The sequence below is a fragment of the Bombina bombina genome, chromosome 6 (assembly GCF_027579735.1).
Source record: "Bombina bombina isolate aBomBom1 chromosome 6, aBomBom1.pri, whole genome shotgun sequence".
NCBI lineage: Eukaryota > Metazoa > Chordata > Amphibia > Anura > Bombinatoridae > Bombina > Bombina bombina.
In genome coordinates, this window is record NC_069504.1 from 1,036,078,432 (window position 1) to 1,036,103,072 (window position 24,641).

Below are 24,641 nucleotides of genomic sequence, written 5' to 3' on the forward strand. Positions count from 1 at the left end.
TGTATTTGCTTCTTCGGAAGCAGTTTTTGGTAGAAAAGTTCTTCAGGCAGCTGTTTCAGTTTTAATCTTCTGCTTTTTGATTTAAGTTTTTTTCTTTCAAAAATGAAAATAAACTTATTTTTTTGGGTTGTGGATTAATTTTTTCAGCGAAATATGGCTGTTTTTATTTTTATTCCCTCCCTCTCTAGTGACTCTTGAGTGGAAGACTCCACATCTTGGGTATTGATATCCCATATGTCACTAGCTCATGGACTCTTGCCAATTACATGAAAGAAAACATAATTTATGTAAGAACTTACCTGATAAATTCATTTCTTTCATATTGGCAAGAGTCCATGAGGCCCACCCTTTTTATGGTGGTTATGATTTTTAGTATAAAGCACAATTATTTCCAAATTTCCTTTGTTGGTGCTTTCTACTCCTTTCTTTATCACCCCACTGCTTGGCTATTCGTTAAACTGAATTGTGGGTGTGGTGAGGGGTGTATTTATAGGCATTTTGAGTTTTGGGAAACTTTGCCCCTCCTGGTAGGATTGTATATCCCATATGTCACTAGCTCATGGACTCTTGCCAATATGAAAGAAATTAATTTATCAGGTAAGTTCTTACATAAATTATGTTTTCCTCCTCGCTCCAGAACTGCAGTTGAGGAGGAAAAAGCCTTTGAAGCATCTTTTAGTGTTTTTTACTCCAGATTTGTGCATCAAACTATGATCCTGTCATTGGAGGGGGTGAGTACCCATGCAGGAGCTTCCAGGGGGTCACTTAGGGGTTCTTTCTTAGTAAACAGATTAAAAAAGGAAGGAGGAACACAGCACGAACCATAAAGAGTAAGGCAATTCAGCACTCTATCTAAATCTTATTACAAAAGAAATATTCATACAAAACACACTTGATCACAGTATGGCAATTGCAGAAAACTAGAATGCATCACATAATCCAATTAATTACACATGGATTAAAAACAAAGTTGTCAGCAACGTGAAAATGAAAGCCATATAGCCACTGTGAACTGGTAACACCCAGCTGGAACACAGACCTCACCAAAATACAGGTGAGTAATGCCTGCCCAGTACAAAGATTGTGATCTATGCCATCCACTGTGTGTGTATGTCTCACCAATAGGATTAAGTGAGCACCGGTATGTCACACTGAACGTAAATGCAGCTATGTCTAGTGCAGCTTAATATAGATACATATTGAAAGCAGCTAACATCATGTATGTCAATTTTTAACACATTAAAGACACGAACGAACCTTTCTGCAATATAGTAGTGAGCCGATCATAAACACGTGAAGATAAGCCCTGCTGATATGAGTACTTAGTCCCACACACGGCACACAAAGTTGCAGTAAAGTCAACAGGCACCGATGATACCATCGCACTGCTCCCTTAGAGTGTAAATATTAAACCGTTGGCACTCACACAGCCAATCCCGGCAGGGTGCAGCGAAAATAGAGAAGAGCTCAGAGGCGTCCTTCGAACCTCCCCTCGATCCTCCAATCAGTTTGGCTAAGCCCTGACAAAGTCCCAGCAATACAGACTGAGGGGGTGAAACGCGCATATGCCATTTAATGTGTTGTGCATGTGATCCGGTGATGTTAGAGGATTACCATGCTGCAGTGGTCTAACAGCCTGAAGAAACAGCATGATCTGCTGAGTAATGCGTTACTGTAATGTGTTTAGACAATTAAACTTAACTTTATCAATACCTGTAGCTTTTTCCTTTACACCTATTTGGTGTCGGCACAAAAATGAATTACTCTCTATTTAGTTTCTCTCACTTAGGCCCTGATATTCAAAGATTCTCAAGCTTGGAGAGAAATAGTAGTTCAGACTTTCCAAAGGCTGAACTCGCTGAATTTTCAAAAGAAAAAGGGCAGAACTTTCCAGCACGACGAGATCTCTCTTATGTATTTGAAGCAGAGACGAGCCCAGTGCAATATAGCACTGCATGATAGGAGTTTTGGAACACACTTTCTGCATTCCATTTTATATAACTATACATTTCAGATTGGGTCTTTTCAGCATTAAAAGTCAAAGAGAGTCCAGCACATATATATATATATATATATATATATATATATACCAGCTGCATGCTGCCAGGGCTCCTGCACACCCGAGAAATAGACAAAACCAGAAAAGGCAGCAGCATAAATTATCACCAAGTTTATTTGGCACAAAAGCCCACAACGTTTCAGGGTTTTACCCCTTAATCATGTGGATACAGAGTAGCACTGAATCACATCCTTATATACACAGATGTAAACAGGGAACAATTAGCAATCCGCTGATATTTTCAACTTGTTCACATACATATCTCCCTCTAGTGGTGAATCCCTAAAATTACATCTTTATTTCTTAGTTCTTTAACAAACAATACAAAGAGAACAAAGTGCATATTAACTCCAAAAATGACATATTTTAAAATACAGAATGCAGCCTATCACAAAATAGAATTCATCATCAAATTATTTCATAGAAAAATAGACCAATCCAGGTCTCTATTCATACCCTTGGGTTGTAAAGTTCCTAACTTAAAGATCCAAAAAGCCTCTCTTCTTTTTAATAGTCTCCCTATTACCACCTCTCCTAGGTCTGTGTACCTGCTCAATGATTTGAAACCTAAGTTGCGAAATGTGATGTTTAGCTTGAATAAAGTGATATGCAACGGGACATCTAAATTTCCCCTCCTGATGCTGGATTTATGTTCATTCATTCTCACCCACATAGAGGAGCCTACATAGGCATTTAATAATATAGATAACATACTCGCAATTGCAATAGCCCTTTATATCAAACTTCCTTCCTGTATGTGCGTGAAAAAACACAGCACCTTTAATCATGTTACTACAGCTAAAGCACCCAAACACGGGTAACAACCTTTATTTGCACCAGTAATATATCTAATGCCACCAGCTTTAGCTGTACCAACATAATTTTTCATCAATTTATCCCTTAGAGAGGGAGCATGTCTAAATGCAGGCATAAAAATATCCTTAAAGGCCTTAATGTCAGGGTTACATTCATACAGAATGTGCCAATGTTTCCTCAAAATATTCAATACCTTCCTACTTTGTCTATTAAATTCTGTGACAAAAGTTATTCTATCACCTGACCCCTCATATTTTTTAGCCTTTTTATTATAGATTAAATCCTGTCTAGACCTCCCTTCAACTTTTTCCAAATTGCATTTAATCACATCATCTGGATATCCCCGATCACTAAACAAGTGGCCCATCTCAATGAGTCTCTAGTTAGATAAAGCAGGATGAGATGCAATTTTCTTGACCCTCAAAAACTGACTATAGGTAAGAGAATTCAAAAGCGCAGGCGGATGAGCGCTCTTATAACGCAAAAGATTATTGCGATCATTTGGTTTTCTATAAATATCTGCTTTCAAAGAATTCTGTTCCCTATAGATAGAGGTATCAAGAAATTCAATACGTTCTTCACTCCAAGTTAATGTGAATTGAATATGTCTAGAGCAGCTATTAAGATCATTAAAAAAACTGAGTAGGGTTCCAATGTCGCCCAACCACACGCCATAAGTGTCATCAATATAACGCCACCAGGTGGCGCCATACTGTTGAAACAAAAAATTCTCAAAAACAAAACGTTCTTCATACATATTCATGTATATGTTGGCATAGTTGGGAGCGACATTGGAACCCATCGCAGTACCCTGTTTCTGGACAAAAAACTGATCTTGGATTAAAAAGTAATTGCATCTTAAAACAATTTCCAATAATTCTATAAGAAAATCACATTGTGGGTCAGAGTAAGTAGTACTTACCACTAAGTTTCAAGACACTTGCCACCGCCCCCATACCACTAGTATGAGTTATAGAGGTATACAAGCTAACGACATCAAGGGAGTAGAGAATATATTTATCATCCTTTAATTGCATATTTTCCAATTTAATCAGAAAATCATCAGTATCCCTGATATAAGATTGAGATGCTATGACAAAAGGTCTCAAAATGTTATCAAGAAATATCGCAATATTAGAGAAGATTGAGTTAGTACTGGCCACAATTGGTCTCCCAGGGGGGCTTTTTTCATCCTTGTGTACCTTAGGCAAAGTATAAAAAATAGGTGTAATATAATTATCAACACAAAGGTACTCTAAGGTTTTCACATCAATAAGCCCATTCTTCTCAGCCTTTTTGACCACATATGCTATTTCCTTCTTAATTTGAAACACAGGATCTCTGTCTAGCCTACAATATACCTCCCCATCCGCTAGCTGTACAAGAATCTCATCAATATAATATTGTCTATCAACAGTGGCACCTCCCTTGTCAGCCTGCCTCAAAATAACGTCTTTCCTGTTTCTCAATGATTTAATTGCTGCATAATCGGATTTAGAGAGATTATTATTATGCCTCACACTATGGTGCCTGTTTGAATCACGTAATGCCTCAATATCATGGTTTCAATACTATGATTCTGGGATGAAAGTGCTTTTATTCTTAAGCTCTAGTGTTTTAATATTTACCACATCGAGTATAACATTCTGAGTGCTCATATTATTATTTGCAAAAAACGCTTTTAATTTCAATGTACGGAACAACCAGTAAAGATCCTGATACAGCACAAAATAATCACAATCCTTCTCAGGGACAAAAGAAAGTCCTTTTTCAAGCATTAACAGTTCATCCTAGTCAAGCATCACAGGCGAGGTATTGACAATTAATGATGATAGTTCTTTACCTTCGACCTGGTTTGTCGTATGGGGCGTACCACCGTTTTCCCTTTTCCGTCTCTGATGGTGCTTGATGCCGCCACGGCAACGTCGTTGTCTGAGTCCCCCGTCGGCACATCTGATGATCCGGATGAAGAGGCTCCACTATCTTTCATATTACCCCTGCGAGTTTGCCGACGCAAGGAGCCTCTTCCTTCATTCCGGTCCAACGATACATGTGACCAGTCTGGTAATCTTCTGTATCTCTAAGGAATTTGCTACGCTTGCGTTGCTCCAGTTGTTTGCTTAACTCGTCAACTGACTCCTTAGTGTCTGTTAACACCTTAGTGGCTCCATCGGCTGGTAACGTAGCTTGTAGCTTTCTCTCCATATCTTTAATAGCTCTCTCCTGCTCCTGCGAGCCGTCATCCTTAAACCCCAAGGAATTCTCTTCACTCTGATACTCAGCTAGAGTCGTGGAGTGTAGCTCGTAAGCTAGATGTTTTTTGGACAGATTAACATATTCTTTACCAGAAATCTCAGCCGGGGGGGGGGGGGGGGGTTTAAAAAGTCTCTAGAGCCCCTCACCAAAGTCGTGATCCTGTCTGCTTCCATTTCACTGTAACCAAAAACATTGGTATCTTGGTCAGGAATATCTCCCTCCATGGTAGTCAGGTGCAAAGGACTATGCAGGAAATAAATGATCCAAAGTCAAAGAGAGTCCAGCACACATATATATATATATATATATATACCAGCTGCACGCTGCCAGGGTTCCTGCACACCCGAGAAATAGACAAAACCAGAAAAGGCAGCAGCATAAATTATCACCAAGTTTATTTGGCACAAAAACCCACAACGTTTTGGGGTTTTACCCCTTAATCATGTGGATACAGAGTAGCACTGACTCACATCCTTATATACACAGGTGTAAACAGGGAACAATTAGCAATCAGCTGATATTTTCAACTTGTTCACATACATATCTCCCTCTAGTGGTGAATCCCTAAAATTACATCTTTTTTCTTAGTTCTTTAACAAACGATACAAAAAAGAACAAAGTGCATATTAACTCCAACAATTAGTTCTGTATTTTAAAATATGTAATCCAAATATGTAATCCGGATTGTAAACGGGATCGTTTTTTTCCTCAGTTTGCTGCGGGTTGCAGGACAGGTAGGGCACCTCAGTAATTCTGCTGAGGTGTAAAGTGTTGCCTCGGGTATGTTTTCTTGATCTGGTAAATTTAAAGATAACATTTATTTAAGAACGTTTTTTTGGTTCTGTATTATATCCTTTGTTTTTTTTTGTTTTGTTTTTTTTTAATTTGCTTCTTTTTGTATTATGGATCCGGAGGCTGTGCAGGGTGTTACCTGTAGCTTATGTTTTGATGCGCAGGTGGAACTCCCAGTACTTTTTTGTTCTTCATGTATAGAAAGAACTTTAGCTTATAGAAAGACTTTTTGACCCTGTGCCATCATTAGCTAAGGTGGATGCTGTTCAGGAGCCTCTTCTTTCAGATGTGCCGCAGCTTTCTTCTTAAGCGTCCCAATCCTATTCATCTGCACATGCAGTGCCCTGCGTTTCCTCTCATGCTCCGTCTGGAGTTATTTTGTAAGATATTGCTGCCCAGGTATCTTCTGCGGTATCTGAGGCGCTGTCTGCTTTTTCCCATGTTGCAGGGAAAACGCAAAAGGACATTTAAAGAAACAGTAAGTAAGGTTTCTAATCCTGAAATGGCTACTCAAAGTATTTCCTCTCAGAAGTCTGAGGATGAAGATTCTTCGGGTGCATCTGAGGGTGAAATTTCGGATTTAGGCAGTATAATTCCTTCTACTGATGCTGAAGTTGTGTGGAAGGCTTGCTCAACTAAGAATTGGTTTAAACATTTATTTTTTCTGTACCTCAGATTTTGTGAATGCTATTAAATGTACAGATTGGTTTGAACTTTGTCTCCAAGAATGTTGCTGTTAAGGCACTGCCACAGCTTTCTCCTTTTATGTCCCAAGCCTATATGGTGTCACATGCAGTGCCCTGTGGTTCCTCTCAATTCCCTGGAGGAGTATATTTGCTTACAGAAGTTGCAAGCTCAGGTATCTTCTGCGGTATCTGTTGCTTGGTCTGTTTTTCTTTACTTCAGGGAAAAGGCAAGAGGACATTTTAAGTTTTAGATAAGAGGGTTTCTGCTCCACATGCTGCTAACACAGGTTTGTCTTCTTCCAAGTTAGTGAGGAGGATTTGCCGGTAGTTTCTGAGGCTGAAATCTCAGATCTGGACAGTATAATTCCTTCATCTGTTACTGAAGTGGTATCCTTCAGTTGTTTACTTCAAAGCCTCTTATATTGTCAGGAGGTCTTGGCTGACTGGATGACACTGATCCCTATTGTTGTCTTTCCTTCAGAGTTTTGTGAATTTTATCAGTTCTATATTTTTCTTTCCTCTCTGGAAGGGTTCTAGACGTGCTGTGAGATGTTCACAGGATTATTTTAGAGAATCTGAGCATATTTCTCCCTGTCTACCGTCCTTTTTAGGATTTCCTGTTGCTATCTCTCTTGAAATACACAGTGTATTTAATAGATGGGAACTTTCTGCTTTTAATCAGAGAACTTGGATCTCTGCGGAGATAAACTAGTTTTCTTTCTGACATAAGTAAGAAGCTGGAGGTTAAAATTGTTCATTTAGAGCAATGTCTTCTCTTATTAAACTTGCTGTACTAGCCGCCGGGCATTGTGGCTAAAATCTATGGTCAGCTGAGAAGCCTACCTGTGGTTTAGTGGTACAGCCTAGGCTTTATAGTTCTGCAGTTGCAGATTCAATTCTTTGTTTTCTCCAAATACACGCTTCTAGTGTCTCATTTTAAGGTTGAGATTTTGTTTGGGTCATGCCTTTTCGAGTCCAATCTAAGTTTTCCTGCCAGGGGCAGATTTCTCCTTCTAGAGTATCTGCAATCCAAGTAGGATGAGAGGCGTTCCTTGAACTGGATTCAGGGTCTTCATCTCGGGGAGTGACAGTTCCAGTCCCAGTTTGGGAACAGGATATAGGTATTTACCTCATATATTTCAGATTCTGTCCTTCAAAGTAGTATCCTTTCTCCTTTGGTTCTAGTGGGCCTGTTCATAATGAACTTAGACCTGAGAGATTTATTGTTTCCTTAATCAGAATCTTCTCTAGTTTTCTCAGTTTGCACCATCCTAGTCAGACCTTTAGGTCTTGGGATATTGCAAGTGTGTTTTTCTGGACAATATATAGTTCAGGTATCATCCTGACTTCGAGCTAACTCTATTTTAAGAGATTTTGTCTAATCTTCTTTTCCAGGGATGGAAAATGAATCCTTTTAGAAGAGTTCCCTTGTTCTATCCACAAGGGTAATTTATTTGGGACTACCGCCACAATACCCTGAATGCACCCAATTTTGTTTGATCTCGGAAGTTATGCAGGGTCAGGTCTGGTTAGTACCTGGATGGGAGACCGCCTGGGAACACCAGGTGAGGTATGCTTGGACCTTATTTGATTCTTTATCTAGGCGATGTCTTTTAGAGGTCAGAAAATCAAGGATTTATTCCTTTTCTCCACTCTGCAGTCTTCGGTCCGGCCAACAGTAAGCTCTAGTGGCCGGTGGATACCTTAGCCATCTTGCAACCAGGAGGTTGGGAGTTTGGATTTAGCTGCAGTTGATATTTCTTCTCTTTTCTGTGACCCTGTGTATGGAGGGAATTGGTCTGATGGTATTCCATGGACATCATTCCTTTTGCTATTTTGCATGACATGGAGAACTTTTGGATCTGTGTTAAAGGATAGATTTAGATCAGATGACAAGAGACTTTCTTCCATAGTATTTTTTCAGGAGTATCTATCTCCGGGCGCGTGCTTCTGGAGATATTCCTGGGTGATGTGACCACGGATGCCAACCTGCTGGGCTGATAAGCTGTCTAGGTGTTGTTTAAGGATTATGGACTCGGAAGTGTCTGGTCTCCTCTTTAAACATCTTGGAGTTGAGAGCAATTAGCAATGCTCTGATGACTTGACCTCAGTTGTCCCTAGCTTGGTTCCAGTCGGACAATATCACCTCAAGGGTTTATATCAGCCATTAGGGAGGATCGGGGGGTTTCTTATCCATGTAGGAGGTGACTTGGATTTTTCAGTGGGAGGAAGCTCACATTTGCTGTCGGTCATCCACTTTCCAGGGGTGGACAATTGGGAGTCGGACTTCTAAACTTCTAGACTGATAATTCATCCCGGGGAGTGAGCATTTCCATTCGGAAATGTTCTCTAGGTAGACCCTAACATGGGGGGTTTCAGGAGTTGGCTTCTATGGGCGTTTCGACAGAACTCCAAGTTTCGAAGGTACGTTTTATGGTCATGTGATCTGCAGACCGTCCTGATAGATGTTCTGACATTTTTCTTGGTTTTCAGTCTTGCATACCTTTCTCCTCTGTTTGTTCTCTTTCCACGAGTCATTTCTTGTATTTTCAAGTGAGAGCGGCAGTGATTTTATTAGCCCCTGCGTGGCCTCGCTGGATCTGGTATGCCGACCTAGTGGAAATGTTGTGACTCCAACTTGGAGACTACCTCTGAGGAAGGACTTCTGATTCTTGGTATTTTCCTTCATCTAAATCTCTGAAGCTAACTGCTTGAAGATTGGACGCTTAGTTTTGTCTAAGCGGGGGGTTTTCTGAATTTTTTATTCTTTCTCCAGGGTGGTCTGGAGAAGGGTTTGTCAGTCAGTACCCTGAAGGGTCAGTTTTCTGCATTGTCTTTTTTGCTACATAAGCATCTGGTGGACGTGCCAGATGTGCAATCTTTTTGTCAGGCACTGGTCTAGATCAGGCCTGTGTTCAAGTCGGTTGCTCCCCCTTAGGGTTTTGCCCTTGTTCTTAAAGTTTTGCAGTAGGCTCTGTTTGAGCCTTTACTTTCCATAGATATTAAGTTGTTATCTTGGAAGGTTTTGTTTCTCATTGCTATCTTTTCTGCTTGGAGTGTCTCGGAGGTCTGTTTTGCAGTGTGATTCGCCTTATCTTATTTTTTATGCAGTTAAGGCGGTTATTAGTACTAGTTAGGTTCTTCCTAAGTGGTTTCGGATAGATATATTAATCAGAAAATTGTTGTTCCGTTCCTTCTCTGTGTCCTTGGCTTTCTTCTCATAAGGAACGTTTGTTGCACAACTTTGATGATGTGCGTGCTTTTATTTTCTATCTACAGGCAAACTAAGGATTGTCGCCAGTTTGCTGTTTGTTTCTCTGGGAAACATAAAGGTCAGAAAGCTTCAGCTACTTCTTTCTCTTTGGTTGGAGTAGTATAATGCGTTTGGTTTATGAGACTGCTGGACAGCAGCCTCCTGAGAGAATTTCAGCTCATTTCACTAGGGCTGTCCCTTCTTCTTGGGCTTTCAAGAAGGAAGTTTCTGTAGAACAGATTTGTAAGGCTGCAACTTGGTCCTCTCTGCATACTTTTTCCAAATTTTATATTTTTATCTTAGCTGAGACTTCTTTTGGGAGAGAGGTTCTCCGTGCAGTGGTGCCTTCTGTTTAGGTTACCTGCCTTGTCCCTCGCTAATCATCTCTGTCATCTAGCTTGGGTATTGGTTCCTACTAGTAATTGATGATTACGTGGACTCACCATATCTTAGGAAAGAAAACATAATTTATGCTTACCTGATAAATTTATTTCTTGCCGGATATAGTGAGTCCACGGCCCAGCCTTTATTTTAAGACAGTTAAAACGAAAACCTCAGGCACCTCTACACCTTTGTGTTATCGTCTTTTTCCATTTTCCCTTCAACTGAATGACTGGAGGTTATTGGTAAGGGAAGTGACATATATAGCAGCTTTGCTGTGGTGCTCTTTGCCTCCTCCTGCTGGCCAGGAGTGATATTCCCACTAGTAATTGATGATTCCGTGGACTCACCATATCCGCAAGGAAAGAAATTTATCAGGTAAGCATAAATTGTTTTCTGTGCCCTGGAATTTGAATCTAGTTCTTTCTTTTTTGCAAGGTCCTCCATTTGAACTGATGCATTCCATTGATATCAAGTTTTTATGTTGTAAAATGCTTTTTTGGTAGCAATCTCCTCAGCTAGGAGAGTTTGAGTTATTAGCTTTGTCCTGCGATTCTTCATTTTTAGTTTTTCACAAGGTTAATGCAGTACTTCATACTAAATATGATTTTCTTCCTAATGTTGTTTCTTCGGAAAATACCAATAAGGGGATTGTTGTTCCTCCTTTGTGTCCAGATCCTGCTAATTCTAAGGAAGACTTTTACATAATCTTGATGTAGCATTGACATTCTATTTTTAAGCTACTAAGGAATTCAGACAAACTTCCAGCTTGTTGGTTCATTATTCTGGGACTTGTAAGGGCCAAAAGGCTGCAACAGTAGCTTTGGCCTATTGGCTGAAACAGGCAATTTACAATTCTTGCTTGGTGGCAGGAAAGTTGCCTCTTAAGTGTATAACCGCTCATTCTACAAGATCAGTTGCTACTTCTTGGGCATTCAAAAATGATGCATCTTTGAAGCAGATTTGCAAAGCTGCAACATGGTCTTTTCTGCATACCTTTTCAAAATTAACCACTTTGATGTTTTTGCTTCTTCACAAGCATCTTTTGGCAGGAACATCCTTCAGGCCTCAGTGTCTGACATATAGGAACTGTTAGAAAATTGCCCCACCCAGCCCTATGGACTGTTATCATTTTACAAAAGAAAACATAGTTTATGCTTACCTGATAAATTCTTTTATTTCAGAATGATAGTCCATAGGCCCCGCCCATTTAAATTTTTTTGGTCGATTGGTCTAATTGGCACCTCTAAGACCCTGCTTTGTCTTTCCTAATTATGTTTCCTTTTCTCTGCCTGGCTATAGGTTGAACTGAATAGAGATGTGTGGTGGGAGGAAATTTAAACTCTTGTGTGGGTTCTTGGCCTCTTACTAGTGGTGGGAATTATATCCCACGTTATGGAGCCCTATGCACTATTATATGTTTTCTAAACTTGGTGTCAAAGTCCCAAGATTCTTGTCTAAAAAAAATGTTGTATTCCACCCTATCCACCTTTTTATATGAGACTTGTGTATAAATGGGGAGGGTGGGTGGTCTAACATTTTTGCACTTTGGCCTCTTTACTTGCTGATCTGTAGTATGGTTTTATGTGTGGTACTCTCCCATAAAAACATATTTATACTCAAAAAAAATAAAAAAATAAAAATTAATAGACTAAATTATATCCGATATGTCCCTATTATTTTGGAAATAATCAGAATAAGGAAAAACATATTTTATCAAAGAATCAATTTTAAAAATCTTTACAAAATAAATGTAAATAATATATACATCATTTCCATTTCAGAATTATTTTGGGAAACCTCAAAAGCAGTAATGAGAGGTGAAATGATATCATACCAAGTTAAACTAAAGAAGAAAAATATGTTGGAGATTTGTTGTTAGACAAGTCATAAATAGTTCTAATAAGTATCTTACACAGTCAAATCCTACACAGTCAAATTCATATAAATTTCTTTCATGTAGCTAGTGACGTATGGGATATACAATCCTACCAGGAGGGGCAAAGTTTCCCAAACCTCAAAATGCCTATAAATACACCCCTCACCACACCCACAATTCAGTTTTACAAACTTTGACTCCTATGGAGGTGGTGAAGTAAGTTTGTGCTAAGATTTCTACGTTGACATGCGCTTCTCAGCATTTTGAAGCCCGATTCCTCTCAGAGTACAGCGAATTTCAGAGGGACGTGGAGAGTATCACCTATTGAATGCAATGATTTTCCTAACGGGGGTCTTTTTCATAGGTTCTCTGTTATCGGTCGTAGAGATTCATCTCCTACCTCCCTTTTCAGATAGACGATATACTCTCATATACCATTACCTCTACTGATAACTGTTTCAGTACTGGTTTGGCTATCTGCTATATGTGGATGGGTGTCTTTGGGTAAGTATATTTGTATTACTTAAGACACCTCAGCTATGGTTTTGGCACTTTATGCATTTATATAAAGTTCTAAATATATGTATTGTACTTATATTTGCCATGAGTCAGGTTCATGTATTTCCTTTTGCAGATTGTCAGTTTCATATTTGGGGAAAGTTAATATTAAGAAATATTTTTTCTTACCTGGGATTTTAGTCTTTTTTTTCAATTGACTACTTTTTTTCAAGTTGCAGGCTGACTTAGGCACGTCCGTTGACGCAAGTTCGTCATTTGACGCAGAGAATTCACACAGGGTTGCGTCGTTAGTGATGCGAGTGTGTCATTTCCGGACATGGTTGGCGCCAAAAAATGTTTAAGTTACGTTGTGCGTCATACTTGGCAACAAACTTTTTTCATTATTTGCCCCATTGCTGTTTGCCTCTTGCCTTTTTCTATGTCAGAGGGCTATGCTATTTGCATTTTTTCACATTCCTGAAACTGTCATATAAGGAAATTGATAATTTTGCTTTATATGTTGTTTTTTCTTTTACATTCTGCAAGATGTCTCAATCTGATCCTGCCTCAGAAGTATCTGTTGGAACTTTGCTGCCTGACATCGGTTCTACCAAAGCTAAGTGCATTTGTTGTAAAATTGTGGAGATTATTTCTCTTAATGTCATTTGTATTATTTGCCATGATAAACTTTTACATGCAGATAGTGCGTCCATCAGTAATAGTACATTGCCGGTTGCAGTTCCTTCAACTTCTAACATACATGATATACCTATGAATTTTAAGAATTTGTTACTGATTCTATTCAGAAGGCTTTGTCTGCATTTCCACCTTCTAATAAGCGTAAGAGGTCTTTTAAAATTTCTCATAAAATTGATGAAATTTCAAATGACCGACAACATAATGAATTATCCACCTCTGATGAGGATCTATCTGATTCAGAAGATCCTCAGATATTGACACTGACAAATCTACTTATTTATTTAAAATGGAGTATATGCGTTCTTTGTTAAAAGAAGTGTTTATTACCTTGGATATTGAGGAAGCTAGTCCTCTTGATATTAAAACCAGTAAAAGTTTAAAGGTGGACCGGACACACCGTTGGAGAAAGTAATTTATCAGGTAAGCATAAATTCTGTTTTTTAAACCTCCTGTGGTTACTCTAGAGGTTTTTCCTATTCCTGATGCTATTTCTGATATGATTTCTACGGAATGGAATAAGCCGGGTACTTCTTTTAATCCTTCTGCAAGGTTTAAAAAATTCTATCCTTTACCAGCAATTTCTATAGAGTTTTGGGAAAAGATCCCCAAAGTTGATGGGGCTATTTCTACTCTTGCTAAACGAAACACTATTCCTATGGAAGATAGTACTTCCTTTAAAGATCCTTTAGATAGGAAGCTTGAATCTTATCTAAGGAAAGCCTATTTATATTCAGGTCATCTTCTTAGGCCTGCAATTTCTTTGGCTGATGTTGCAGCTGCTTCAACTTTTTGGTTGGAGAATTTAGCGCAGCAAGAATTGGATTCTGACATATAGCATTGTTCGTTTACTACAACATGCTAATCATTTTATTTGTGATACAATTTTTGATATTATCAAAATTGATGTTATATCCATGTCTTTAGCTATTTTAGTTAGAAGAGCTTTGTGGCTTAAATCTTGGAATGCTGATATGACATCTAAATCTAGATTACTATCTCTTTCTTTCCAAGGTAATAATTTATTTGGTTCTTAGTTGGATTCTATTATTTCAACTATTACTGGGGGGAAAGGAGGTTTTTTGCCTCAGGATAAAAAAACTAAGGGTAAATCTAAGGCTTCTAACCGTTTTCGTTCCTTTCGTCAAAATAAGGAACAAAATCCTAATCCTTCCCCCAAGAAAAATGTTTCCAATTGGAAGCCTTCCTCAAATTGGAATAAATCCAAGCCTTTTAAGAAACCAAAGTCAGCCCCTAAGTCCGCATGAAGGTGCGGCCCTCATTCCAGCTCAGCTGGTAGGGGGCAGATTAAGGTTTTTCAAGGATGTTTGGGCAAATTCTGTCCAAAATCAATGGATTCAGAGCATTGTCTCTCAGGGGTACCGAATAGGATTCAGAGTAAGACCTCCTGTGAGAAGATTTTTTCTCTCATGCGTCCCAGTAAATCCAGTAAAAGCTCAGGCTTTCCTGAAGTGTGTTTCAGACCTGGAGGTTTCAGGGGTAATCATGCCGGTTCCTTTTCAGGAACAAGGTCTGGGGTTTTATTCAAATCTATTCTTTGTCCCAAAGAAAGAAAATTCATTCAGACCAGTTCTGGATCTTAAAATTTTGAATCGTTATGTAAGAGTACCAACTTTCAAGATGCTGACTATAAGGACTATTCTGCCTTTTGTTCAGCAAGGACATTATATGTCTACAATAGACTTGCAGGATGCTTACGATTCATCCAGTACATTATCAGTTCCTGAGATTCTCTTTTCTAGACAAGCATTACCAATGTGTTGCTCTTCCATTTTGCCTAGCAACAGCTCCAAGAATCTTTTCAAAGGTTCTGGGTGCCCTTCTCTCTGTAATCCGAGAGCAGGGTATTGCAGTGTTTCCTTATTTGGACGATATCTTGGTACTAGCTCAGTCTTTACGTTCTGCAAAATCTCACACAAATCAACTAGTGTTGTTTCTTCGAAAACATGGTTGGAGGATCAATTTACCAAAAAGTTTCTTGATTCCTCAGACAAGGGTCACCTTTTTAGGTTTCCAGATAGATTCAGTGTCCATGACTTTGTCTCTAACAGACAAGAGACGTTTGAAATTGGTTGCAGCATGTCGGCACCTTCAGTCTCAGTCATTCCCTTCAGTGGCTATGTGCATGGAAGTTTTAGGCCTCATGACTGCAGCATCGGACGCGATTCCTTTTGCTCGTTTTCACATGAGACCTCTCCAGCTTTGCATGCTGAATCAATGGTGTCGGGATTATACAAAGATATCACAAATAATATCCTTAAATCCCAATGTTCGACACTCTCTGACGTGGTGGTTAAATCACCAGCGTTTAGTTCAAGGGGCCTCTTTTGTTCAGCCAACCTGGACTGTGATCACAACAGATGCAAGTCTTTCAGGTTGGGGAGCTGTCTGGGGTCTCTGACAGCACAAGGGGTTTGGAAATCTCAAGAGGCGAGATTACCTATCAATATTTTAGAACTCTTCAGTTTTGGCCTCTGTTGAAGAGAGAACCGTTCATTTGTTTTCAGACAGACAATATTACAGCGGTGGCATATGTCAATCATCAGGGTGGGACTCACAGTCCCCATGCTATGAAAGAAGTATCTCGGATACTTGCTTGGGCGGAATCCAGCTCCTGTCTAATTTCTGTGGTTCATATCCCAGGTGTAGACAATTGGGAGGCGGATTATTTCAGTCGTCAGGCTTTACATCCAGGGGAGTGGTCTCTTCATCCGGATGTGTTTTCTCAGATTGTTCAGATGTGGGGTCTTCCAGAAATAGATCTGACGACTTCTCATCTAAACAAGAAACTTCCCAGATACCTGTCAAGGTCCAGGGATTCTCAGGCGGAAGCAGTGGATGCTCTGACACTTCCTTGCAGTTATCAACCTGCTTATTTCTTCCCGCCTCTAGTTCTTCTTCCAAGAGTGATCTCCAAAATCATCATGGAACAATCATTTGTGTTGCTGGTAGCTCCAGCATGGCCCCACAGGTTTTGGTATGCGGATCTTGTTCGGATGTCCAGTTGCCAACCTTGGCCACTTCCGTTAAGGCCGGACCTACTATTTCAAGGTCCGCTTTTCCATCAGGATCTCAAATCATTAAATTTGAAGGTATGGAAATTGAACGCTTAGTGCTAAGTCATAGAGGTTTCTCTGACTCAGTAATTAATACTATGTTGCAAGCTTGTAAATCTGTCTCTAGGAAGATTTATTATCGAGTTTGGAAGACTTACATTTCATGGTGTTCTTCTCATAAATTCTCTTGGCATTCTTTTAGAATTCCTAGAATTTAACAGTTTCTTCAGGATGGTTTGGATAAAGGTTTGTCTGCAAGTACTTTGAAGGGACAAATCTCTGCTCTTTCTGTTTTATTTCACAGAAATATTGCTACTCTTCCTAATATTCACTGTTTTGTACAGGCTTTAGTTCGTATTAAGCCTGTCATTAAATCAATTTCTCCTCCTTTGAGTCTTAATTTGGTTTTGAGGGCGTTACAGGCTCCTCCATTTGAGCCTATGCACTCTTTGGACATTAAGCTACTTTCTTGGAAAGTGTTGTTCCTTTTGGCCATCTCTTCTGCTAGAAGAGTTTCTGAGCTTTCTGTTCTTTCTTGTGAATCTCCTTTTCTGATTTTTCATCAGGATAAGGCGGTTTTGCGGACTTCATTTAAGTTCTTACCTAAGGTTGTGAATGCTAACAACATTAGTAGAGAAATTGTTGTCCCTTCCTTGTGTCCTAATCCTAAAAAATTTTTGGAAAAAAATCCTTACATTATCTTTGTTGAAGCTACTAAAGATTTCAGAAAGACTTCTAGTCTATTTGTTATATTCTCTGGTTCTAGGAAAGGTCAGAAGGCTTCTGCTATTTCCTTGGCTTCTTGGTTAAAGCTTTTGATTCTTCAAGCTTATTTAGTCGGGTCAGGCCCCGCCTCAGAGAATTACAGCTCATTCTATTAGATCAGTCTCCTCTTTGTAAGCTTTTAAGAATGCAGCTTCAGTTGATCAGATTTGCAAAGCGGCAACTTGGTCCTCTTTGCATACATTTACTAAATTCTACCGTTTTGATGTATTTGCTTCTTCAGAAGCAGTTTTTGGTAGAAAAGTTCTTCAGGCAGCTGTTTCAGTTTTATTCTTCTGCTGATGTTTTAAGTTTTTCTTTTTCTCCTGAGAATAACTTATATTTTGGGTTGTGGATTAATTTTTCAGCATATGGCTGTTGTTTATTTTTATCCCTCCCTCTCTAGTGACTCTTGCGTGGAATTCCACATGTTGGGTATTTGATATCCCATACGTCACTAGCTCATGGACTCTTGCCAATTACATGAAAGAAAACATAATTTCTTTCATGTAATTAGCAAGAGTCCATGAGCTAGTGACGTATGGGATATACATTCCTACCAGGAGGGGCAAAGTTTCCCAAACCTCAAAATGCCTATAAATACACCCCTCACCACACCCACAAATCAGTTTTACAAACTTTGCCTCCTATGGAGGTGGTGAAGTAAGTTTGTGCTAGATTCTACGTTGATATGCGCTCCGCAGCAGGTTGGAGCCCGGTTTTCCTCTCAGCGTGCAGTGAATGTCAGAGGGATGTGAGGAGAGTATTGCCTATTTGAATTCAATGATCTCCTTCTACGGGGTCTATTTCATAGGTTCTCTGTTATCAGTCGTAGAGATTCATCTCTTACCTCCCTTTTCAGATCGACGATATACTCTTATATATACCATTACCTCTACTGATTTTCGTTTCAGTACTGGTTTGGCTTTCTACAACATGTAGATGAGTGTCCTGGGGTAAGTAAGTCTTATTTTCTGTGACACTCTAAGCTATGGTTGGGCACTTTTTTATAAAGTTCTAAATATATGTATTCAAACATTTATTTGCCTTGACTCAGGATGTTCAACGTTCCTTATTTCAGACAGTCAGTTTCATATTTGGGATAATGCATATGAATAAATCAATTTTTTCTTACTTTAAAATTTGACTTTTTTCCCTGTGGGCTGTTAGGCTCGCGGGGGCTGAAAATGCTTCATTTTATTGCGTCATTCTTGGCGCTGACTTTTTTGGCGCAAAATTTTTTTCTGTTTCCGGCGTCATACGTGTCGCCGGAAGTTGCGTCATTTTTGACGTTTTTTTGCGCCAAAAGTGTCGGCGTTCCGGATGTGGCGTCATTTTTGGCGCCAAAAGCATTTAGGCGCCAAATAATGTGGGCGTCTTTTTTGGTGCTAAAAAAATATGGGCGTCACTATTGTCTCCACATTATTTAAGTCTCATTATTTATTGCTTCTGGTTGCTAGAAGCTTGTTCACTGGCATTTTTTCCCATTCCTGAAACTGTCATTTAAGGAATTTGATCAATTTTGCTTTATATGTTGTTTTTTCTATTACATATTGCAAGATGTCCCACGTTGACACTGAGTCAGAAGATACTTCTGGAAAATCGCTGCCTGGTGCTGGATCTACCAAAGCTAAGTGTATCTGCTGTAAACTTGTGGTATCTGTTCCTCCAGCTGTTGTTTGTACTGATTGTCATGACAAACTTGTTAATGCAGATAATATTTCCTTTAGTACTGTTACATTACCTGTTGCTGTTCCGTCAACATCTAATACTCAGAGTGTTCCTGATAACATAAGAGATTTTGTTTCTAAATCCATTAAGAAGGCTATGTCTGTTATTCCTCCTTCTAGTAAACGTAAAAAGTCTTTTAAAACTTCTCATTTTTCAGATGAATTTTTAAATGAACATCATCATTCTGATTCTGATAATGGTTCAGAGGATTCTGTCTCAGAGGTTGATGCTGATAAATCTTCATATTTATTTAAAATGGAATTTATTCGTTTTTTACTTAAAGAAGTCCTAATTGCATTAGAAATAGAGGATTCTGGTCCTCTTGATACTAAATCTAAACGTTTAAATAAGGTTTTTAAATCTCCTGTAGTTATTCCAGAAGTTTTTCCTGTCCCTGATGCTATTTCTGAAGTAATTTCCAGGGAATGGAATAATTTGGGTAATTCATTTACTCCTTCTAAACGTTTTAAGCAATTATATCCTGTGCCATCTGACAGATTAGAGTTTTGGGACAAAATCCCTAAGGTTGATGGGGCTGTCTCTACTCTTGCTAAGCGTACTACTATTCCTACGGCAGATAGTACTTCCTTTAAGGATCCTTTAGATAGGAAAATTGAATCCTTTCTAAGAAAAGCTTACTTGTGTTCAGGTAATCTTCTTAGACCTGTTATATCTTTAGCGGATGTTGCTGCAGCTTCAACTTTTTGGTTAGAAGCTTTAGCGCAACAAGTAACAGATCATAATTCTCATAGCATTATTAATCTTCTTCAACATGCTAATAATTTTATTTGTGATGCCATCTTTGATATCATTAGAGTTGATGTCAGGTATATGTCTCTAGCTATTTTAGCTAGAAGAGCTTTATGGCTTAAAACTTGGAATGCTGATATGTCTTCTAAGTCTACTCTGCTTTCCCTTTCTTTCCAGGGTAATAAATTATTTGGTTCTCAGTTGGATTCTATTATCTCAACTGTTACTGGAGGGAAAGGAACTTTTTTACCACAGGATAAAAAATCTAAAGGTAAATTTAGGTCTAATAATAGTTTTCGTTCCTTTCGTCACAACAAGGAACAAAAGCCTGATCCTTCATCCTCAGGAGCGGTATCAGTTTGGAAACCATCTCCAGTCTGGAATAAATCCAAGCCTTTTAGAAAATCAAAGCCAGCTCCTAAATCCACATGAAGGTGCGGCCCTCATTCCAGCTTAGCTGGTAGGGGGCAGATTACGTTTTTTCAAAGAAATTTGGATCAATTCCATTCACAATCTTTGGATTCAGAACATTGTTTCAGAAGGGTACAGAATTGGCTTCAAGATAAGGCCTCCTGCAAAGAGATTTTTTCTTTCCCGTGTCCCAGTAAACCCAGCGAAGGTTCGAGCATTTCTGAAATGTGTTTCAGATCTAGCGTTGGCTGGAGTAATTATGCCAGTTCCAGTTCTGGAACAGGGGCTGGGGTTTTATTCAAATCTCTTCATTGTACCAAAGAAGGAGAATTCCTTCAGACCAGTTCTGGATCTAAAAATATTGAATCGTTATGTAAGGATACCAACATTCAAAATGGTAACTGTAAGGACTATCCTGCCTTTTGTTCAGCAAGGGCATTATATGTCTACAATAGATTTACAGGATGCATATCTGCATATTCCGATTCATCCAGATCACTATCAGGTTCTGAGATTCTCTTTCCTAGACAAGCATTACCAGTTTGTGGCTCTACCGTTTGGCCTAGCAACAGCTCCATGAATTTTTACAAAGGTTCTCGTTGCCCTTCTGTCTGTAATCAGAGAGCAGGGTATTGTGGTATTTCCTTATTTGGACGATATCTTGGTACTTGCTCAGTCTTCACATTTAGCAGAATCTCATACGAATCGACTTGTGTTGTTTCTTCAAGATCATGGTTGGAGGATCAATTTACCAAAAAGTTAATTGATTCCTCAGACAAGGGTAACCTTTTTAGGTTTCCAGATAGATTCAGTGTCCATGACTCTGTCTTTGACAGACAAGAGACGTCTAAAATTGATATCAGCTTGTCGAAACCTTCAGTCACAATCATTCCCTTCGGTAGCCTTATGCATGGAAATTCTAGGTCTTATGACTGCTGCATCGGACGCGATCCCCTTTGCTCGTTTTCACATGCGACCTCTTCAGCTCTGTATACTGAACCAGTGGTGCAGGGATTACACAAAGATATCTCAATTAATATCTTTAAAACCGATTGTACGACACTCTCTGACGTGGTGGACAGATCACCATCGTTTAGTTCAGGGGGCTTCTTTTGTTCTTCCGACCTGGACTGTAATTTCAACAGATGCAAGTCTTACAGGTTGGGGAGCTGTGTGGGGGTCTCTGACAGCACAAGGGGTTTGGGAATCTCAGGAGGTGAGATTACCGATCAATATTTTGGAACTCCGTGCAATTTTCAGAGCTCTTCAGTCATGGCCTCTTCTAAAGAGAGAATCGTTCATTTGTTTTCAGACAGACAATGTCACAACTGTGGCATACATCAATCATCAAGGAGGGACTCACAGTCCTCTGGCTATGAAAGAAGTATCTCGAATTCTGGTATGGGCGGAATCCAGCTCCTGTCTAGTTTCTGCGGTTCATATCCCAGGTATAGACAATTGGGAAGCGGATTATCTCAGTCGCCAAACGTTACATCCGGGCGAATGGTCTCTTCACCCAGAGGTATTTCTTCAGATTGTTCAAATGTGGGGACTTCCAGAAATAGATCTGATGGCCTCTCATCTAAACAAGAAACTTCCCAGGTATCTGTCCAGATCCAGGGATCCTCAAGCGGAAGCAGTGGATGCATTGTCACTTCCTTGGAAGTATCATCCTGCCTATATCTTTCTGCCTCTAGTTCTTCTTCCAAGAGTAATCTCCAAGATTCTGAAGGAATGCTCGTTTGTTCTGCTGGTAGCTCCAGCATGGCCTCACAGGTTTTGGTATGCGGATCTTGTCCGGATGGCCTCTTGCCAACCGTGGACTCTTCCGTTAAGACCAGACCTTCTGTCGCAAGGTCCTTTTTTCCATCAGGATCTCAAATCCTTAAATTTAAAGGTATGGAGATTGAACGCTTGATTCTTAGTCAAAGAGGTTTCTCTGACTCTGTGATTAATACTATGTTACAGGCTCGTAAATCCGTATCTAGGGAGATATATTATAGAGTCTGGAAGACTTATATTTCTTGGTGTCTTTCTCATCATTTTTCCTGGCATTCTTTTAGAATTCCGAGAATTTTACAGTTTCTTCAGGATGGTTTGGATAAAGGTTTGTCTGCAAGTTCCTTGAAAGGACAAATCTCTACTCTTTCTGTTCTTTTTCACAGAAAGATTGCTAATCTAACTGATATTCATTGTTTTGTACAAGCTTTGGTTCGTATAAAACCTGTCATTAAGTCAATTTCTCCTCCTTGGAGTTTGAATTTGGTTCTGGGGGCTCTTCAAGCTCCTCCGTTTGAACCTATGCATTCATTGGACATTAAATTACTTTCTTGGAAAGTTTTGTTCCTTTTGGCCATCTCTTCTGCCAGAAGAGTTTCTGAATTATCTGCTCTTTCTTGTGAGTCTCCTTTTCTGATTTTTCACCAGGATAAGGCGGTGTTGCGAACTTCTTTAAAAATTTTACCTAAGGTTGTGAATTTTAACAACATTAGTAGAGAAATTGTGGTTCCTTCATTATGTCCTAATCCTAAGAATTCTAAGGAGAAATCATTGCATTCTTTGGATGTAGTTAGAGCTTTGAAATATTATGTTGAAGCTACTAAGAATTTCCGAAAGACTTCTAGTCTATTTGTTATCTTTTCCGGTTCTAGGAAAGGTCAGAAGGCCTCTGCCATTTCTTTGGCATCTTGGTTGAAATCTTTAATTCATCATGCTTATGTCGAGTCGGGTAAAACTCTGCCTCAAAGGATTACAGCTCATTCTACTAGGTCAGTTTCTACTTCCTGGGCGTTTAGGAATGAAGCTTCGGTTGATCAGATTTGCAAAGCAGCAACTTGGTCTTCTTTGCATACTTTCACTAAATTCTACCATTTTGATGTGTTTTCTTCTTCTGAAGCAGTTTTTGGTAGAAAAGTACTTCAGGAACTGTTTCAGTTTGATTCTTCTGCTTATAATTTCAGTTTTTTTCATTATAAGATTTGAACTTTATTTTGGGTGTGGATTATTTTCAGCGGAATTGGCTGTCTTTATTTTATCCCTCCCTCTCTAGTGACTCTTGCGTGGAAGATCCACATCTTGGGTAGTCATTATCCCATACGTCACTAGCTCATGGACTCTTGCTAATTACATGAAAGAAAACATAATTTATGTAAGAATTTACCTGATAAATTCATTTCTTTCATATTAGCAAGAGTCCATGAGGCCCACCCTTTTTTGTGGTGGTTATGATTTTTTTGTATAAAGCACAATTATTCCAATTCCTTATATTTATGCTTCGCACTTTTTTCTTATCACCCCACTTCTTGGCTATTCGTTAAACTGATTTGTGGGTGTGGTGAGGGGTGTATTTATAGGCATTTTGAGGTTTGGGAAACTTTGCCCCTCCTGGTAGGAATGTATATCCCATACGTCACTAGCTCATGGACTCTTGCTAATATGAAAGAAATTAATTTATCAGGTAAGTTCTTACATAAATTATGTTTTATGTAAGAATTTACCTGATAAATTCATTTCTTTCATATTGGCAAGAGTCCATGAGGCCCACCCTTTTTATGGTGGTTATGATTGTTTTGTATAAAGCACAATTCTTTCCAAATTCCTTTGTTAATGCTTTTTACTCCTTTCTTTATCACCCCACTACTTGGCTATTCGTTAAACTGAATTGTGGGTGTGGTGAGGGGTGTATTTATAGGCATTTTGAGGTTTGGGAAACTTTGCCCCTCCTGGTAGGATTGTATATCCCATATGTCACTAGCTCATGGACTCTTGCCAATATGAAAGAAATGAATTTATCAGGTAAGTTCTTACATAAATTGTTTTCTTTTACAAGATATGACGAGTCCATGGATTTCATCCTTGTGGGATTTAACCTCCTGCTAGCAGGAAGTGGCAAAGAGCACCACAGCAGAGCTGTATATATAGCTTCTCCCTTCCCTCCACCTCCAGTCATTCTCTTTGCCTATGGTAGTGATAGGAAGAGGTAAAGTGAGGTGTTAGTTTAGATTCTTCAATCAAGAAGTTTTTTTTATTTTAAAATGGTGCCAGTGAGTATTATTTTTCTCAGGGAGAAATCGTCTGTCTATTGCTTCCCAAAAGGAGTGGAGACATCTTATTTTCTGCCCTGATGTTGATGATTTTAGCAAACATTATCTTAGATCCATGATGGTTCCCACAGCGCAGCTGAAGGTAGTGTAAGAAAAATCTTCAGTGTGGAGAACGGACGGTGTCTTGCTACAAGCAACATTGAGGTATGTTCAGTCTTTTGTTTCTGGGGAGACTTGATGCATCAGAACAGGCTGACATTTTTCCCTATATGGGGAGGGGTAAGCAGTATGCACTATATGTAAGGAAATGGTGTACCTGGAATCCCTTTTATACTGATTGCCAAAGTGCAGTGTTACGATGGGGGAGTGCAGTGTTACAATGTTTTCACTTGAGGTGTATACAAGAGGGCACATGGCTTAATTTTTTACAAGGATCAACATATTTGTTTTTACTTTGCGACCCATGCGGGTCTTAGTCAGGTTAGAGTTACGCCCACAGTGGGCGGGGCCTAGTTTTGCGCGCTCAGACGCGCAGTATTATCTGGATCGCA

General features: G+C 39.3%; 1 protein-coding gene and 1 pseudogene across 2 annotated transcripts in view; both read left to right on the plus strand.

Annotated features, from left to right (window-relative positions):
- The window catches only part of RNF145 (ring finger protein 145), a 356,711-nt gene that overhangs the window by 323,934 nt on the left and 8,136 nt on the right, over positions 1-24,641 (plus strand). The window lies entirely within an intron of this gene.
- LOC128665250 (uncharacterized) lies at positions 8,068-8,186 on the plus strand (annotated as a pseudogene).